Consider the following 13,597-nt stretch of genomic DNA (forward strand, 5'->3'; position numbering starts at 1 on the left):
TTGCACCCTTCTCGGCCGGGCACAAGAATCTAACTGAGGCTTGGAGGAGGGTCATAGGGGGAGGAGCCAGTGCACACCACCTGATCCTAAAGCTTTTATTATTGTGCCCTGTCTCCTGCGGAGCCGCTAAACCCCATGGTCCTGACGGAGTCCCCAGCATCCACTTAGGACGTTAGAGAAAAACAGATTTTAGTAAATTCTGACTTGTGCCCCTTGCCCTGGTGGATATAGTGGGGTCCCTGCCCGGCCACAGTGTCCACTCCAGCAGCGTGGTCCATCTCCTGGGACCGCGCCAGATCATGATTTCGGCGGGTCCCACCTGTGGGACCCTCTTACCTCCTCCATGTAAGTGCGTCCACGCGATCCAGGAGAGCAGCAGCGGTGATGTGTGCCTGATGAGACCAGAGCGCCTCCGATGTACGTACCCGGCAACCAGGGCGCGGGAGTATACAGCGCCGCTGGGGGAGGTGATGGAGCAGCAGCACGATATGTCAGTATGACATACACAGCATCTAGTGCCTGTGCTGCGGCCCTCGAAGTATTCTTTCTTTTCAAAAATGCTCTTTTCAGGGCTGTCTAACGCAGCCCTCCCTGTTAGCTGCCTGTACTGCAGGCACCAACTTAAAAACTGAGCTCCAGTGCCTGGTGGTGGGGCTATAGAGGAGGCGGTGCAGTGCATCTTGGGAACAGGCAAAGCTTTAGCCTGTTGGTGTCTCGGATCAAGATCCAACTCTACACCTCAATGTTATTCCCTGTGGAATCCCAGTGTACCCCGCTGCAGAAATATTGCAATTTATTTATGAAAATAATAAGAATTTACTTACCGATAATTCTATTTCTCGGAGTCCGTAGTGGATGCTGGGGTTCCTGAAAGGACCATGGGGAATAGCGGCTCCGCAGGAGACAGGGCACAAAAAGTAAAGCTTTAGGATCAGGTGGTGTGCACTGGCTCCTCCCCCTATGACCCTCCTCCAAGCCTCAGTTAGGATACTGTGCCCGGACGAGCGTACACAATAAGGAAGGATTTTGAATCCCGGGTAAGACTCATACCAGCCACACCAATCACACTGTACAACCTGTGATCTGAACCCAGTTAACAGTATGATAACAGCGGAGCCTCTGAAAAGATGGCTCACAACAATAATAACCCGATTTTTGTAACTATGTACAAGTAATGCAGATAATCCGCACTTGGGATGGGCGCCCAGCATCCACTACGGACTCCGAGAAATAGAATTATCGGTAAGTAAATTCTTATTTTCTCTATCGTCCTAGTGGATGCTGGGGTTCCTGAAAGGACCATGGGGATTATACCAAAGCTCCCAAACGGGCGGGAGAGTGCGGATGACTCTGCAGCACCGAATGAGAGAACTCCAGGTCCTCCTTAGCCAGGGTATCAAATTTGTAGGATTTTACAAACGTGTTTGCCCCTGACTAAATAGCCGCTCGGCAAAGTTGTAAAGCCGAGACCCCTCGGGCAGCCGCCCAAGATGAGCCCACCTTCCTTGTGGAATGGGCATTTACATATTTTGGCTGTGGCAGGCCTGCCACAGAATGTGCAAGCTGAATTGTATTACACATCCAACTAGCAATAGTCTGCTTAGAAGCAAGAGCACCCAGTTTGTTGGGTGCATACAGGATAACAGCAAGTCAGTTTTCCTGACTCCAGCCGTCCTGGAACCTATACTTTCAGGGCCCTGACAACATCCAGCAACTTGGAGTCCTCCAAGTCCCTAGTAGGCGCAAGGCACCACAATAAGCTGGTTCAGGTGAAACACTGACACCACCTTAGGGAGAGAACTGGGGACGAGTCCGCAGCTCTGCCCTGTCCGAATGGACAAACAGATATGGGCTTTTTTGAGAAAAACCCCACCAATTTGACACTCGCCTGGCCCAGGCCAGGGCCAAGAGCATGGTCACTTTTCATGTGAGATGCTTCAAATCCACAGATTTGACTGGTTTTAAACCAATGTGATTTGAGGAATCCCAGAACTACGTTGAGATCCCACAGTGCCACTGGAGGCACAAAAGGGGGTTGTATATGCAATACTCCCTTGACAAACTTCTGGACTTCAGGAACTGAAGCCAATTCTTTCTGGAAGAAAATCGACAGGGCCGAAATTTGAACCTTAATGGGCCCCAATTAGAGGCCCATAGACACTCCTGTTTGCAGGAAATGCAGGAATCGACCGAGTTGAAATTTCTTCGTGGGGCCTTCCTGGCCTCACACCACGCAACATATTTTCGCCACATGTGGTGATAATGTTGTGCGGTCACCTCCTTCCTGGCTTTGACCAGGGTAGGAATGACCTCTTCCGGAATGCCTTTTTCCCTTAGGATCCGGCGTTCCACCGCCATGCCGTCAAACGCAGCTGCGGTAAGTCTTGGAACAGACATGGTACTTGCTGAAGCAAGTCCCTTCTTAGCGGCAGAGGCCATAAGTCCTCTGTGAGCATCTCTTGAAGTTCCGGGTACCAAGTCCTTCTTGGCCAATCCGGAGCCACGAGTATAGTTCTTACTCCTCTACGTCTTATAATTCTCAGTACCTTAGGTATGAGAAGCAGAGGAGGGAACACATACACCGACTGGTACACCCACGGTGTTACCAGAACGTCCACAGCTATTGCCTGAGGGTCTCTTGACCTGGCGCAATACCTGTCCCGTTTTTTGTTCAGACGGGACGCCATCATGTCCACCTTTGGTATTTCCCAACGGTTCACCATCATGTGGAAAAACTTCCCGATGAAGTTTCCACTCTCCCGGGTGGAGGTCGTGCCTGCTGAGGAAGTCTGCTTCCCAGTTTCCACTCCCGGAATGAAACACTGCTGACAGTGCTATCACATGATTTTCCGCCCAGCGAAAAGTCCTTGCAGTTTTTGCCATTGCCCTCCTGCTTCTTGTGCCGCCCTGTCTGTTTACGTGGGCGACTGCCGTGATGTTTTTCCCACTGGATCAATACCGGCTGACCTTGAAGCAGAGGTCTTGCTAAGCTTAGAGCATTATAAATTTACCCTTAGCTCCAGTATATTTATGTGGAGAAAAGTCTCCAGACTTGATCACACTCCCTGGAAATTTTTTCCTTGTGTGACTGCTCCCCAGCCTCTCGGGCTGGCCTCCGTGGTCACCAGCATCCAATCCTGAATGCCGAATCTGCGGCCCTCTAGAAGATGAGCACTCTGTAACCACCACAGGAGAGACACCCTTGTCCTTGGATATAGGGTTATCCGCTGATGCATCTGAAGATGCGATCCGGACCATTTGTCCAGCAGATCCCACTGAAAAGTTCTTGCGTGAATCTGCCGAATGGAATTGCTTCGTAGGAAGCCACCATTTTTACCAGGACCCTTGTGCAATGATGCACTGACACTTTTCCTGGTTTTAGGAGGTTCTTGACTAGCTCGGATAACTCCCTGGCTTTCTCATCCGGGAGAAACACCTTTTTCTGGACTGTGTCCAGAATCATCCCTAGGCACAGCAGACGTGTCGTCAGGATCAGCTGCGATTTTGGAATATTTAGAATCCATCCGTGCTGTTGTAGCAGTATCCGAGATAGTGCTACTCCGACCTCCAACTGTTCCCTGGACTTTGCCCTTATCAGGAGATCGTCCAAGTAAGGGGTAATTAAGACGCCTTTTCTTCGAAGAAGAATCATCATTTCGGCCATTACCTTGGTAAAGACCCGGGGTGCCGTGGACAATCCAAACGGCAGCGTCTGAAACTGACAGTGACAGTTCTATACCACGAACCTGAGGTACCCTTAGTGAGAAGGGCAAATTTGGGACATGGAGGTAAGCATCCCTGATGTCCCGGGACACTATATAGTCCCCTTCTTCCTGGTTCGTTATCACTGCTCTGAGTGACTCCATCTTGATTTGAACCTTTGTAAGTGTTCAAATTTTTTTAGATTTAGAATAGGTCTCACCTAGCCTTCTGGCTTCAGTACCACAATATAGTGTGGAATAATACCCCTTTCCTTGTTGTAGGAGGGGTAATTTGATTATCACCTGCTGGGAATACAGCTTGTGAATTTTTTCCCATACTGCCTCCTTGTCGGAGGGATACCTTGGTAAAGCAGACTTCAGGAGCCTGCGAGGGGGAAACGTTTCGACATTCCAATCTGTACCCCTGGGATACTACTTGTAGGATCCAGGGGTCCTGTACGGTCCCAGCGTCATGCTGAGAGCTTGGCAGAAGCGGTGGAAGGCTTCTGTTCCTGGGAATGGGCTGCCTGCTGCAGTCTTCTTCCCTTTCCTCTATCCCTGGGCAAATATGACTCTTATAGGGACGAAAGGACTGAGGCTGAAAAGACAGTGTCTTTTTCTGCAGAGATGTGACTTAGGGTAAAAACGGTGGATTTTCCAGCAGTTGCCGTGGCCACCAGGTCCGATGGACCGACCCCAAATAACTCCTCTTCCTTTATACGGCAATACACCTTTGTGCCGTTTGGAATCTGCATCACCTGACCACTGTCGTGTCCATAAACATCTTCTGGCAGATATGGACATCGCACTTACTCTTGATGCCAGAGTGCAAATATCCCTCTCTGCATCTCGCATATATAGAAATGCATCCTTTAAATGCTCTATAGTCAATAAAATACTGTCCCTGTCAAGGGTATCAATATTTTTAGTCAGGGAATCCGACCAAGCCACCCCAGCTCTGCACATCCAGGCTGAGGCGATCGCTGGTCGCAGTATAACACCAGTATGTGTGTATATACTTTTATATGATATTTTCCAGCCTCCTGTCAGCTGGCTCCTTGAGGACGGCCCTATCTATAGACGGTACCGCCACTTGTTTTGATAAGCGTGTGAGCGCCTTATCCACCCTAAGGGGTGTTTCCCAACGCGCCCTAACTTCTGGCGGGAAAGGGTATACCGCCAATAATTTTCTATCGGGGGGAACCCACGCATCATCACACACTTCATTTAATTTATCTGATTCAGGAAAAACTACAGGTAGTTTTTTCACATCCCACATAATACCCTCTTTTGTGGTACTTGTAGTATCAGAAATATGTAACACCTCCTTCATTGCCCTTAACGTGTGGCCCTAATAAGGAATACGTTTGTTTATTCACCGTCGACACTGGATTCAGTGTCCGTGTCTGTGTCGACCGACTAAGGTAAACGGGCGTTTTAAAACCCCTGACGGTGTTTTTGAGACGTCTGGACCGGTACTAATTGTTTGTCGGCCGTCTCATGTCGTCAACCGACCTTGCAGCGTGTTGACATTATCACGTAATTCCCTAAATAAGCCATCCATTCCGGTGTCGACTCCCTAGAGAGTGACATCACCATTACAGGCAATTGCTCCGCCTCCTCACCAACATCGTCCTCATACATGTCGACACACACGTACCGACACACAGCACACACACAGGGAATGCTCTGATAGAGGACAGGACCCACTAGCCCTTTGGAGAGACAGAGGGAGAGTTTGCCAGCACACACCAAAAAACGCTATAATTATATAGGGACAACCTTATATAAGTGTTTTCCCTTATAGCATCTTTTTATATATTTCTAACGCCAAATTAGTGCCCCCCCTCTCTGTTTTAACCCTGTTTCTGTAGTGCAGTGCAGGGGAGAGCCTGGGAGCCTTCCCTCCAGCCTTTCTGTGAGGGAAAATGGCGCTGTGTGCTGAGGAGATAGGCCCCGCCCCTTTTTCGGCGGGCTCGTCTCCCGCTCTTCAACGGATTCTGGCAGGGGTTAAATATCTCCATATAGCCCCCGGAGGCTATATGTGAGGTATTTTTTGCCAAAAAATAGGTTTACATTGCCTCCCAGGGCGCCCCCCTCCCAGCGCCCTGCACCCTCAGTGACTGCCGTGTGAAGTGTGCTGAGAGCAATGGCGCACAGCTGCAGTGCTGTGCGCTACCTTAAGAAGACTGAGGAGTCTTCTGCCGCCGATTCTGGACCTTCTTCTCTTTTCAGCATCTGCAAGGGGGCCGGCGGCGAGGCTCCGGTGACCATCCAGGCTGTACCTGTGATCGTCCCTCTGGAGCTAATGTCCAGTAGCCAAAGAAGCCAATCCATCCTGCACGCAGGTGAGTTCACTTCTTCTCCCCTAAGTCCCTCGTTGCAGTGATCCTGTTGCCAGCAGGACTCACTGTAAAATAAAAAACCTAAGCTAAACTTTTCTAAGCAGCTCTTTAGGAGAGCCACCTAGATTGCACCCTTCTCGGCCGGGCACAAAAATCTAACTGAGGCTTGGAGGAGGGTCATAGGGGGAGGAGCCAGTGCACACCACCTGATCCTAAAGCTTTACTTTTTGTGCCCTGTCTCCTGCGGAGCCGCTATTCCCCATGGTCCTTTCAGGAACCCCAGCATCCACTAGGACGATAGAGAAAATAGGATTTTAATACCTACCGGTAAATCCTTTACTCTTAGTCAGTAGAGGATGCTGGGGTCCCATTAGAACCATGGGGGGTATAGACGGGATCCGCAGGAGACATGGGCACTTTAAGACTTTGATAGGTTATGCCCCTCCTCCAGACTCCAGTTATATGAACTGTGCCCAGGGAGACGGACAGTTCGAGAAAAGGATTTAATGTTAAACTAAGGTGAGATTCATACCAGCTCACACCTCAAGCATGCCGCACCACGTGACATTCAACAGAACACAAGCCAATCGCATGAACAATTTCAGCAACAGGCTGACTATAAACGTAACACAACGTGTGTAACCACAACTAAAGACTGCAGATAGAGTACGCACTGGGACGGGAGCCCAGCATCCTCTACGGACTAAGAGAAAAGGATTTACCGGTAGGTATTAAAATCCTATTTTCTCATACGTCCTAGAGGATGCTGGGGTCACATTAGAAACATGGGGTTATACCAAAGCTCTAGAACGGGCGGGAGAGTGCGGATGACTCTGCAGCACCGATTGACCAAACTTGAGGTCATCATCGGCCAAGGTATTAAACTTGTAAAACTTACCAAAAGTGTTTGATCCCGACCAAGTAGCTGCTGGGCAAAGCTGTAACGCTGAGACCCCCCGGGCAGCCACCCAGGACGAGCCCACCTTTCTAGTAGAATGGGCCTTCACCGATTTCGGTAATGGCAATCCTGCCATGGAATGAGCACGCTGAATCGTACCACAGATCCAGCGCGCAATTGTCTGCTTGGAAGCAGGACACCCAATCTTGTTGGGAGCATATAGGACAAACAAAGCCTCTGTTTTCCTAATCTGAGTCATTCTGGCGACATAGATCTTCAAAGCTCTGACCACATCTAGAGACTTTGACTCAGCGGAGGTGTCAGTAGCCACAGGTACCACAATAGGTTGGTTCATGAGAAAAGAGGAAACCACTTTCGGTAGTAATTGCTGACGTGTCCTCAATTCAGCTCTATCTTCATGGAAGATCAAATAAGGGATCTTGTGAGACAAGGCCGCTAATTTAGACAACCGCCTTGCAGATGCCAAGGCCAATAGGATGACCACTCCACCTCCTATAAAAGGTTCAAACCAATGTGATTGGAGGAATTGCAACACCACATTCAGATCCCATGCTGCCACTGGAGGCACAAATGGAAGTTGGATGTGTAACACGCCTTTCACGAAAGTCTGAACTTCTGGAAGGGAGGCCAATGGTTTCTGAAAGAAAATCGATAAGGCTGAAATCTGCACCTTAATTGAGCCCAACTTTAGCCCCGCATCCACACCTGTTTGTAGAAAATGGAGAAAGCGTCCTAGTTGAAATTCCTCCATAGGAGCCTTCTTGGATTGACACCAAGAAACATATTTTCTCCAAATACGGTGGTAATGTTTAGACGTTACTCCTTTCCTGGCCTGAATAAGTGTGGGAATGACTTCACTGGGAATACCCTTTCGGGCTAGGATTTGGCGTTCAACCGCCATGCCGTCAAACGTAGCCGCGGTAAGTCTTGGTACACGCACAGCCCCTGCTGCAACAGGTCCTCGCATAGAGGTAGGGGCCAGGGATCTCCTATGAGTAATTCCTGAAGATCTGGATACCAAGCCCTCCTTGGCCAGTCTGGGACAATGAGGATCGTTTGAACCTTTGTTCTTATGATTTTTAGAATCTTTGGAATGAGAGGTAGCGGAGGGAATACATTCCCCGACTGAAACACCCATGGTGACACCAGTGCATCCACTGCTATTGCTTGAGGGTCCCTCGACCTGGAACAATATCTCTGAAGCTTCTTGTTGAGACGAGATGCCATCATGTCTATTTGAGGAATTCCCCACTGACTTGTCACCTCTGTGAAGACCTCTTGATGGAGGGCCCACTCCCCTGGATGGAGATCGTGTCTGCTGAGGAAGTCTGCTTCCCAGTTGTCCACTCCTGGAATGAATATTGCTGACAGAGCGCTGGTATGCTTTTCTGCCCAGCGGAGAACCTTTGTGGCTTCTGCCATTGCTGCTCTGCTTTTTGTCCCGCCCTGGCGGTTTATGTACGCTACTGCTGTTACATTGTCCGACTGGATCAGTACGGGCAGATTGCAAAGAAGATGTTCCGCTTGTAGAAGGCCGTTGTAAATGGCCCTTAACTCCAGAACATTTATGTGGAGACAAGTTTCCTGGCTTGACCATCTTCCTTGGAAGTTTTCACCCTGTGTGACTACACCACAGCCTCGGAGACTTGCATCCGTGGTTACCAGAATCCAGTCCTGGATCCCGAACCTGCACCCCTCTAGGAGGTGAGAGCTGTGTAGCCACCACAGGAGTTAGATTCTGGTCTTAGGAGCCAGGATTATCCTTCGGTGCATGTGCAGGTGGGATCCGGACCACTTGTCCAACAGGTCCCACTGAAAAATTCTGGCATGGAATCTGCCAAACTGAATGGCCTCGTAGGCCGCAACCATCTTCCCCAGTAAACAAGTGGATTGACACTCTTGCTGGTTTCAGAATTTGTTTGACCAGACTCTGAAGTTCCAGAGCCTTTTCCACTGGAAGAAAAAAACTCTCTGTAGGTCTGTGTCCAGTATCATTCCCAAAAACGACAACCGCGTCGTCGAAATCAACTGCGATTTTGGCAAGTTTAGGAGCCAAACATGTTGTTGAAGAACTGTCAGGGATAGTACAATGTTTTGCACCAACTGGTCTCTGGATCTCGCCTTTATCAGGATATCGTCCAAGTACGGAATAACCGTGACTCCTCGCTTGCGAAGGAGAACCATCATTTCCGCCATTACTTTGGTGAAAATCCTCGGAGCCGTGGACAGACTGAACGGCAACATCTGAAATTGGTAATGACAATCCTGAATTGCAAACCTCAGGTAAGCCCAATGCGGAGGATAAATGTGAACATGTAGGTAGGTATCCTTTTTGTCCACCGATACCATAAAATCCCCTTCCTCCAGAATGGAGATCACTGCTCAGAGAGACTCCAACTTGAATTTTAATCTTCTTAGGTAGAACGTCTTGAAACTCCAGTTTGTACCCTTGGCATACTGTTTGTAAGACCCAGGGATCCAGGTCCGAACGAAACCAGAACTGACTGAAGAGTTTGAGACATGCCCCACCGGTGCAGACTACCGCATAGGAGCCCCAACGTCATGTGGTGGAATTGGCAGAAGCCTGGGAGGACTTCTGCTCCTGGGAGCCCGACAAGGCTGGTGAACGTTTACCTCTTCCCCTTCCTCTAGTAGCAAGGAAGGAAGAACCTCGGCCCTTTCTGTATTTATTGGGCCGAAAGGACTGCATCTGATAGTGGTGCATTTTCTTTTGTTGTGGAGGAACATAAGGCAAAAAGGATTACTTACCCGCGGTAGCCGTAGATACCAATCATCAAGGCCGTCACCAAATAAGGCCTTACCTTTATATGGTAGAGATTCCATACTTTTCTTGGAGTCAGCATCAGCATTCCATTGGTGAATCCACAATGCTCGCCTAGCTGAGACTGCCATGGCATTGGCCTTTGATCCCAAAAGGCCAATATCCCTCGCAGCTTCCTTTAGGTATGCTGCAGGGTCCTTGATATAACTCAGCGTCAAGAGGATGTTATCACTATCTAGGGTACCTATATCAGAAGACAAGTTGTCTGCCCACTTTTCGATAGCACTACTCACCCACGCAGATGCAATGACAGGCCTGAGTAGCGTACCAGTGGTTGCATAAATGGACTTTAACGTAGTTTCTTGTTTACGATCCGCAGGATCCTTAAGGGCTGCCGTGCCAGGTGACGGGAGAGCCACCTTTTTAGACAATTGTGAGAGGGCCTCGTCTACAATGGGGGGTGACTCCCACTTTTCCCTACCCATAGAGGGAAACGGATAAGCCACCGGAATCCTTTTGGGAATCTTTCTGTCAGGACATTCCCAGACTTTTTCAAATAGCGTTTTCAGTTCATGAGAGGGAGGAAACGTTATCTCAGGTTTCCTTTCCTTATACATACAGACCCTTTTATCAGGAACAGCAGGGTCCTCAGTGATATGTAATACATCTTTAACCGCCACAATCATGTACTGAATGCTCTTTGCCATTTTTGAATCTAATCTGGAATCACAATAGTCGACACTGGAATCAGTGTCCGTGTCGGTATCAGTGTCTGCCAACTGGGCAAAAGTACTTTTTTGTGATCCCGAGGGGTCCTGTAATTGTAATAACATATCTTCCACAGATTTCTTCCATGCCTGGGTCTGGGACTCAGACTTATCTAGCCTCTTACTAATAAGAGCCACATTAGCATACAAAGCATTCAAAACATTCACCCAATCAGGAGTTGTCGGTGCCGACAGGGTCACCCCCACAGCAGTTTGTGTCCCTAATACAGCCTCCTCCTGTGGAGAGTACTCAGCCTCCGACATGTCGACACACGTGTACCAACACCCACAGTCACACCGGGCATATAGGGGACAGACCCACAGTAAAGTCTGTCAGAGGGACACAGAGGGGATTTGCCAGCTCACAACCCAGCGCCAAATTAACGGGTCTAAAAACACTAATAAATGCCCTAGACCTGTAGCGCTTTTAATATCAACAATATTGCACCAAATTATACTGTGCCCCCCCCCCCCCCCCCCCCCGTTTTGCACCATGATACTTGTCAGCAGTGTGAGGAATGACCAGCGTCTCTGCTCCCGGAGAGGAAATGGCGCCGAGGTGAGAGTGAGCTGTGAGGAAGAAGCTATTTTACTCAATAATTATACTGGCGGGGGTTAGGACAGTGCCCAGGCACTAATGTCCCCTCTTGCCAGTTGAAAAATTTGGATTTTAATGCTGCCCAGGGTGCCCCCACGTCCTGCACCCTGTAGTGCTGCTGTGTGTGTGGGAGCATGGCGCGCAGCGGTCCGTCCGCTGCACTGTACCTCAGAATGCAGTCACTGAAGAAGTCTTCTTTCTTCTGCTACTCACCTGTCTTCTGACTTCTGGCTCTGTAAGGCGGTGACGGCAGGCTGCGGGAGTGAGCATCTAGGCGTACTCAGCGATCAGCACCCTCAGGAGCTAATGGTGTCCTGTAGCCAGAAGCAGAGCCATTGAGCTCACTAGAAGTGGGTCATACTTCTCTCCCCCAAGTCCCACGAAGCAGGGAGAATGTTGCCAGCAGCCTCCCTGAAAATAAAAAACCTAACATAAGACTTTTCCAGAGAAACTCTGTAGAGCTCCCCTGTAGTGCGTCCAGTCTCACTGGGCACAATTCTAAAACTGGAGTCTGGAGGAGGGGCATAGAGGGAGGAGCCAGTTCACACCCTTTTAAAGTCTTAAAGTGCCCATGTCTCCTGTGGATCCCGTCTATACCCCCCATGGTTCTAATGTGACCCCAGCATCTTCTAGGACGTAGGAGAAAATTTAAATAAAACAGAGAGTAATGTGAGGAAGGATCCCGTCACTGGTGCTGTGGGGTGAGAGTGGCACTGGGAGGGTCAGTCAGTCAGTACAGCAGTGACAGGAGCAGACAGAAAAAGCTAAGGATAGGAGAGCTGCATCAGACATGTAACACCTTCCATCACACTGCAACTGCAGCTGCATCTGTAACACTATGGGTGGTATTCAAATGATATATCACGCCCAATCTCCTTTTTAAAGTGATCCCCATTGTAATCAGGTTTAGCTGCATAAAGGGTTAGATTAAAGGGTGATTATACCACGCCCGTTAGAAACAGAACGAGTGTGGAAGGGGGTGAAAATAATTGAATACCGCCCTGTGACGCAACAAGTAGGCAGCCGAGGGAAGGTTACATAAAGGTCTGACCAGAACGCAGGTCCATCTGCTACCTACCTCCGACCAGTGACCTGCTTAGATAGGGAAAGCTGGTATGAATATATATATATATATATATATATATATATATATATATATATATATAACTGGTCCTCTAGATACTCTCCTGGCAGAGAGAGCAAAACACGGCACTGCAGGGTTTTCAAATAGCTGAAGTTTAATTCAACGTTTCGGGACCCAAAGTCCCGTCGTCAGGAAAATATCATACCCGTATGATATTTTCCTGACGACGGGACTTTGGGTCCCGAAACGTTGAATTAAACTTCAGCTATTTGAAAACCCTGCAGTGCCGTGTTTTGCTCTCTCTGCCAGGAGAGTATCTAGAGGACTATTTATTTACACAAGGGCACGCAGGTACTTGTTATCACTATCATGTAGAGTGCCGATCCAGCAGCATCCCTATATATATAACTGTGTATAGTGGAACCTGAAGATGTACAGGCAGTAACCCTTACCACAGAGGAATAAGCCACACAGACAGCGCGGTAGCGGTGAGGGGGTATGTATCCCTACCATGTATGCACACAGCGCTGATGCACAGAACATTCCATCCCTGAGCTGCAGTCTGTCACCAACAGCAACTGTCACACACAGGGGCCTGCGCCATCTGTATTATAATCACATGACAGGAGATTGTAACCCACCTGCACAATGATGATAAAGTCTGCTCCACCTGCACTGCAACAAGGAATTAACAGGGGTGGGGAAAGGAATAACAGGGGGCACACAGGGCAGCAGCAGGCGGTGTCACACACAGCGATATCTCCCAGTCACCCGTCACGGAAGTGAACCACCTGTCACCAGGGAGCAGAGGGCGGAGACCAGAGGGGAGGAGCGCCGTGACCTCACATCCGGTGCAGCGCGGAAATAGGGTGGAACGAACAGGTCGGATGTCGTCTAGACCGCAGTACGCCGGGAGCGGAAGCCTGGTGGAACGCATAGTACTGAAGCTTGATGAAACGCAGAAACCGGAAGCCGGCCGAGTAACGTGCTGCGTTCGCACGGGCAGAGGTACAGTGAGGCACTTACAGCCGGGATAGAGCAGGGACATGGCTGATGCTGACTCGTTTCACCATTATTCGGAACCATGTGGCTATGAAGTAGGGTAGCATAGACTCACCTCAACCTATGAAGTAGGCCTCCCCCTTGTGTCGTGGCTCCTCCCCTGACGTAAAGGGGCCTTTAGGCCACTTGGATCTAGCATCTACCATGAAGTAGGGATTTAGGGCTGTGACTCCTATCACATGACCCCCTCCTGGCTTCACACCCCATGTCCTCATATCACTCTCCTCAGCCTCATTATGCCTCACCTGGTTCCCCTATAATGCCTCATCTCTGCCTAATAATGATCTCCTGCTATCCTGTAAAGGCCCATACGCATTGGGCGATTTTGAGCTGAAAGCA

At 49.3% G+C, this 13,597-nt stretch overlaps 1 protein-coding gene across 3 annotated transcripts in view; it reads right to left on the minus strand.

Annotated features, from left to right (window-relative positions):
* LOC134983932 (zinc finger protein OZF-like) overlaps nucleotides 1–13,065 on the minus strand; it is a 42,289-nt gene extending 29,224 nt beyond the window's left edge. For all 3 annotated transcript variants that reach the window (XM_063949539.1, XM_063949538.1, XM_063949537.1), the window contains exon 1: nucleotides 12,838–13,065. The gene's annotated coding sequence lies outside the window, so the exon portion shown is untranslated. The remainder of the gene's footprint in view (nucleotides 1–12,837) is intronic.
* Between the last annotated feature and the right edge of the window lie 532 nt (nucleotides 13,066–13,597).

Source organism: Pseudophryne corroboree (assembly GCF_028390025.1).
Source record: "Pseudophryne corroboree isolate aPseCor3 chromosome 3 unlocalized genomic scaffold, aPseCor3.hap2 SUPER_3_unloc_3, whole genome shotgun sequence".
Taxonomy (NCBI): Eukaryota; Metazoa; Chordata; class Amphibia; order Anura; family Myobatrachidae; genus Pseudophryne; species Pseudophryne corroboree.